We start from the raw sequence: 5,860 nt of genomic DNA, 5'->3' as shown, positions 1-5,860 counted from the left end.
ACTCCTCCCAGCCTGTTTCTCTGCTTGGGGGTATCCATTCCTTAATGAATATTTAAACACTCCCTGCAAGTCTTCCTTAACTTTTAGAGATTTTTATCATCCTGTCTTCTTTTGAATGTGGGTAGCTCTTCACTTCCTCTCCCAGAAAAAGTAATAATTTTCTTTAAAACAACAAACCCACTTTCTGTTTCAAAATTTGTTCACAGTTGCTGCACCACAAGGTCAGATTTCCAGAACACAGCAAAGGATGCTAATTTATCTTCTGCCTCCTGGAAACTTCTCAGCAAGGAAAGACTAAAGAATAACAGCTAGAAAAAGCATTTAAAATAGTTTGCTTTCCATAAACTCCCTTAATTTGTGAGTTTGTATCTTTTGAAAGCTATCCCTAGCTCTTATAGAATACACCTTGCTGGGAGATGTCTACCTTTCCATTCTTGCATGTTGAAGTAGCAATATGGTTGTACTACCCATCCCTGGGCTCTAAAATACATGCTTATTTCAAAACTTAAATCAATACATATATATATATTGAGATGGTAAAACGAAGGAGACACAAACTATTAAGTCTGCATTACTTTTTTGACCAATTTGGATGTTTTTAGAAAAAAAAGAAGGATATTAATAATTACTTTAACTCAATATAATGCTCTGTGTAATAACAACATATGATTACTATCTGTTACTAACACTTGATGTAGAACCTTGCAGCACTGCTGTGAGCATGTTCTATAGTTTTTCTGCCTATTTGGAAGGCATGCTACCAGGATATACACAGTTGTATGCCATCTTTTATTCATATGAAAGGTATGTTTGCCCCTAAGTTCATACACATCTAGATAATCATTTTCATTCATATCTGCTATACAAATAATCAATTTAATAGCTCTTGAATTACTTGACTGTAGTATCCTTTAGATTAATAAATCAGTTAAGTTTAAAATACTTATTAACATATTAATAACCTTATTAAGAATATCTAGGAGGTTCCCTGGACTAGGCAAGGTGGGAGTGCTGGGTTCTGATGATGGTGAATACCCAAGATATAAGATACAATTTGCTAAACACATGAAACTCAAGAAGAACGAAGACCAAAGTGTGGACACTTTGACCCTTCTTAGAATTGGGAACAAAACACCCATGGAAGGAGTTTCAGAGACAAAGTTTGGAGCGGAGACGAAAGGATGGACCATCTAGAGACTACCATATTCGGGGGTCCATCCCATAATCAGCTTCCAAACACTGACACCATTGCATACACTAGCAAGATTTTGCTGAAAGGACCCAAATATAGCTGTCTCTTGTGAGACTAAGCTGGGGCCTAGAAAATCCAGAAGTGGATGCTCACAGTCAGCTATTTGATGGATCACAGGGCCCCCAATGGAGGAGCTAGAGAAAGTACCCAAGGAGCTAAAGGGATCTGCAACCCTATAGGTGGAACAACAATATGAACTAACCATTACCCCCCGGAGCTTGTGTCTCTAGCTGCATATGAATCAGAAGATGGCCTAGTCGCCCATCAGTGGAAAGAGAGGCCCATTGGTTGTGCAAACTTTATATGCCTCAGTACAGGGGAACACCAGGGCCAAGAAGTGGGAGTGGGTGGGTGGGGGAGTGAGTGGGGGAGCATGTGGGGGACTTTTGGGATAGCATTGGAAATGTAAATGAAATAAATACACAATTAAAAAAAATAGCTAGGAGGACAGGAATTTTGATTTCAGGCATTTTAAATATATGTATATTTCTTGATGTATCTTGAGGATAGAGGCCCAAACACTATGTCTCCTACATATTTTTTGCATGCAGCCTGGGAATAACTTCAAGCTCTATTTAGTGTCTCCACATTTTTTATGTCAACATGCTATATGAGCTTGAGATACCATGTGGACATTCAAATGGTTTTCTGTTTTGGATCATTTTGAATTTCAGATTTTTAGAGTAAGAATGTTTAACTCCTATCTTTTTTGCTTTTTTATTTTTTTTTACTATTCTCTCATATACTACAACCTGACTGTAGTTTCTTCTCCCACCCCCCTTCCCTGCCAGTTTCTACCTCCAACTTCCCTTCTCCCCCATAGCCCCTCCCCTCCACCTTTTCTCTGAAAGACCAGGCCTCCCAAGTGACATCAACCAAAAATGGCCTACATACTAGGCAACCAGTAGGAGGAAAAGGGTCCCAGAGCCTGCAAGAGTCAGAGACAGCCACTACTCCCACTGTTAGGACTTCCACAAGAATACCAAGCTGTCTCGTCCAGCAGGACTCAGTTATTCATGGGTGCAAGGGGGACCGCAAACCTGGGAGAAAATGGGAGGGGAGAGAAAGAATGAGCAGAGACCAAGTAGAGAATTCCTATCAAGGTCTCAGTTTATTAGGCTGAAACGCCAGGTTTTTAAGCATACAGCGAGGGGAATAGGGAGCGGTTGAGGGGGATATAACAAAGAACAAAGAAGTGGGCATCAGGGGACATGAGGGGCGAAGTCAGGCTCCAGGCGGCCGGCACTCTGCATCTTATCTCCGGAATTTGGATCCTCCTTAACAGCCTTGGGTGTCAGGCCGGGCTCAGCATGTAACTCATGTCCTTGGATGTCATAGGAGTCAGGAAGGGATAAGGAAGAGGGGACTATAACTCAGCTTTTACAACCTCGGGTGCCAGGAAGGGAACAGGGAGAAGGGAGTGACCGACCAGCTCCTTAGCACAAGGCCATTTGGCTTGTCAGGGTGGGAGACTGTGAAAGGCTCGCTTTCTCACAGTATGGTCTCCAACACCAAGTTACTCAGTCATAACATATATGCAGAGGACCCAGGTCAGACTCATACATCTACAAGTTCTTAACATCTACAAGCCTGGCAGTGGTGGCACATGTCTTTAATCCCAGCACTTGGGAGGCAGAGGCAGGTGGATTTCTGAGTTCAAGACTAGCCTAGTCTACAAAGTGAGTTCCAGGACAGCCAGGGCTACACAGAGAAACCCTGTTTAAAAAAAAAAACAAAAAAAAAAAAAAACAAAAAAACTACAAGTCTTTGCCTTTTCTTTTTTTGTTTTTTGTTTTTTTTATTCTTTTTTTAATTAGAAATTTTTTATTTACATTTCAAATGCTATCCTGAAAGTTCCCTATACCCTCTCCCCCTTCCCTGCTCCCCATTCACCCACTCCCACTTCTTGGCCCTGGCATTCTCCTGTACTGGGGCATATAAAATTTGCAATACCAAGGGGCCTCTCTTCCCAGTGATGGTCGACTAGGCCATTTTCTGCTACATATGCAGCTGGAGTCACAAGCTCCGGGGGTACTGGTTAGTTCATATTGTTATTCCACCTACAGGGCTGCAGACCCCTTCAGCTCCTTGGGTGTATTCTCTAGCTTCTCCATTGGGGGCCCTGTGTTCCATCCTATATTTGACTGTGAGCATCCACTTCTGGTAACCCAATCATATAAGAAGTCATTAGATATGCCTTTTCTTAATACAAATTTCTAGAGGCAGAATCTGAAGGTTAAAGGCATGTAACTATTTGAAGATTCATTTGTACATTGCTTCCTTAAGGGCATCAAGCATATGTGCCCAATTGAAATATGTGAAATGTCAATTTTCCTGTAACTCTGAGAGCAATTATTTAATAAAAAGTAGTTACCTACCATTTTAATTCACTGTTTGGGGATGGGACTCACTAACAGTCATCCCTACAACACAGAGAAGAATACTCAATTGAATATGGTTTGTTGGAGAAAGACTAATATGGATATGGAAGCTATGAGATGCTGTACAAAAGCTACTGAGTTTTAGAAAGTTTTAAGTGGTTCAGTAATAAATCCATCCCTTCAGTGACTTATTTTGATATCACTGTCCTTTGTTTTTACACATCTATTAATACTTTCTTCTAATGCTTATAGATGTTTTTAAAACTTGGATTGAACAAAAAATCTAATTTTATCTTACATAAATAATTAACTGTGTAATCCATTGCTCATTTCCCTAAAAATCTCCTATCTCATTATTTATTATGTCTAAATCTCTAAGCTTTTCTCCAGGCTGTTTCTGAATTGTTTTCTCTTTAGTCTTCTGCTACTCTAGAATCTATTCTAGTTAAACCTTCATGATATACATATTTTTAAAGTATTTTTTAATATTAATGTCCCCTGCATTCTTATACTTTGCTGTGTTTTATTTTTTACTGTTTTTCTGACTCAGTAAGCTAAGATATTTTGTATATTATATGGAAGCAATATAAAAAGAATAACACTAAATTTGACTCATTAATTATCATTACACTTGTTGATAAATTCTAAAATCCTTGACATTCTTGGAATATCCATTCACATACTAGCCTATCCCAAAGTTAACTTTCAACTGCTCTTACCCCAAGATGAATTGATAAATACTTTCAGAAATGACACTTATACATTTAATTTCAGAAGTATACACAACCCCTGGCACTGAGCCAAGACACACCTTGTTGTTGGTATTGTTCTCATATCAGTCAGGGGTAGAGCAGATGGCAATCTTTGTTCCTCATAGCTTGGGGTGTAGCATGAATGCCAACGCTGTCTTATGCCTAGGACATCCAAAGATCTAATCAAATTCAAGCAGCACAGCACAGCGGGAGTAAGACAGACAGATCTGTGGACTGCCACACCACCAAGAGATCTGCCCTCTAGTACAAGGCACAGGTGGACCACAGACACCAATGCTGCCGGGTCACTCTGCATGGAGTATCTTACACAGGGGCTCGCTAGCTGTGCCCAGCCTGCAGCAAGAGCCACCACAATGTGTGAGTACGTGGTGGTAGATGGGAGAGAAAGAGAAGTGGAGCAGCTTGAGCATTATAGAGATGGAACTGGAGACTAAAGAGTGAAAAGGAGTAGCTGGTTGTGAGAGACCAGCCAGGCCACCTGGGTGGTGGTGAATAAGGTCACAGCCCGAGCTGCTGCCTAGAGGCATGTCTGAGTCCATGGCTATGTAGCAACAGGTGTCAGTGTAGACGTCCTTGGTCGTATTACCACTCAAGAACACAGAGATGCCTGACAGGGCAGGCCCCAGGGACCACATCAATGTCCAGGGGCAGTGCTTTACTGGCCTCACCTCTCACCAGATGTGGTGTTCTAGAGAGCTAGCTCCATATCTCATCTACTTGGGAGAGTAGGCCCTGGGCTTTGTCTCGGCAGTGTTCAGTAGAGATATCCTTGGTGGCAGGGGTGTAGGTGAGCCTCCCCTGAGAGCATGAGTATGGGATAACTGACCCTGCCATTTGTCTGCGGTGTGTAAGCATGGGAGAAGTGATGATGTCCAGCTCCTAGCTCCCCAATACCACCACCACCACCACAATCTCTGGCACTCAGGAAAGTGGCCCACAGGTTCATGAGCTCAAGAGAGCTATCCCTGTCCCTCAAGAGCTGCAACTGTTAGGAGGAGAGTGAGCCCTCTACCTCGTCTGGACAACACAGCAAAGCTGGTGCGGGGTTGCAGGGGTGCAGGTGAGCCAACCGCAAGAGCAAGGGCACTGAAGAGCTGGCCTTGGCATTCATCTGGTATGATGTAGCATGAAAACAACAGAGCTGACACTTGCTCCTTTGATGGAAGCATTCATTGGGTGACCTAACCAGAACAGGGCTGGAGAGCTCCCCCTGGTGATGAAAATCAGGTAGAGCCTAACACCCAGGCCCAGATCTTAGTCTCTGAATTAGTCCACCCCTAAATCATCATCTGCAAATGGTTGAGACACGTGAAAGGGCCAGTCCTCCTGTTCCAAATTTGCAGGATCTCCACGACACAGGGCAACAACAGGATAACCAGGAGGAGTCCCTATGAGGTTTCCATATTGTTGGTGTCACAGAAGCCACAGAGATATCAAACTAGGCCAATGACTCA

At 42.4% G+C, this 5,860-nt stretch overlaps 1 non-coding gene across 1 annotated transcript; it reads left to right on the top strand.

Moving 5' to 3' along the window:
- The first annotated feature begins 4,417 nt into the window (after positions 1-4,417).
- LOC115032678 (small nucleolar RNA SNORA48) lies at positions 4,418-4,560 on the top strand. Its single transcript, XR_003838307.1, has one exon. It is a non-coding gene; the product is annotated as a small nucleolar RNA SNORA48 (small nucleolar RNA).
- The last annotated feature ends 1,300 nt before the right edge of the window (positions 4,561-5,860 follow it).

Source organism: Mus caroli, unplaced genomic scaffold (assembly GCF_978045245.1).
Source record: "Mus caroli unplaced genomic scaffold, Mus_caroli_1 scaffold_13, whole genome shotgun sequence".
Taxonomy (NCBI): Eukaryota; Metazoa; Chordata; class Mammalia; order Rodentia; family Muridae; genus Mus; species Mus caroli.
Note: the sequence above shows the minus strand (reverse complement) of the source record. Positions and strands in the feature narration are given on the sequence as shown.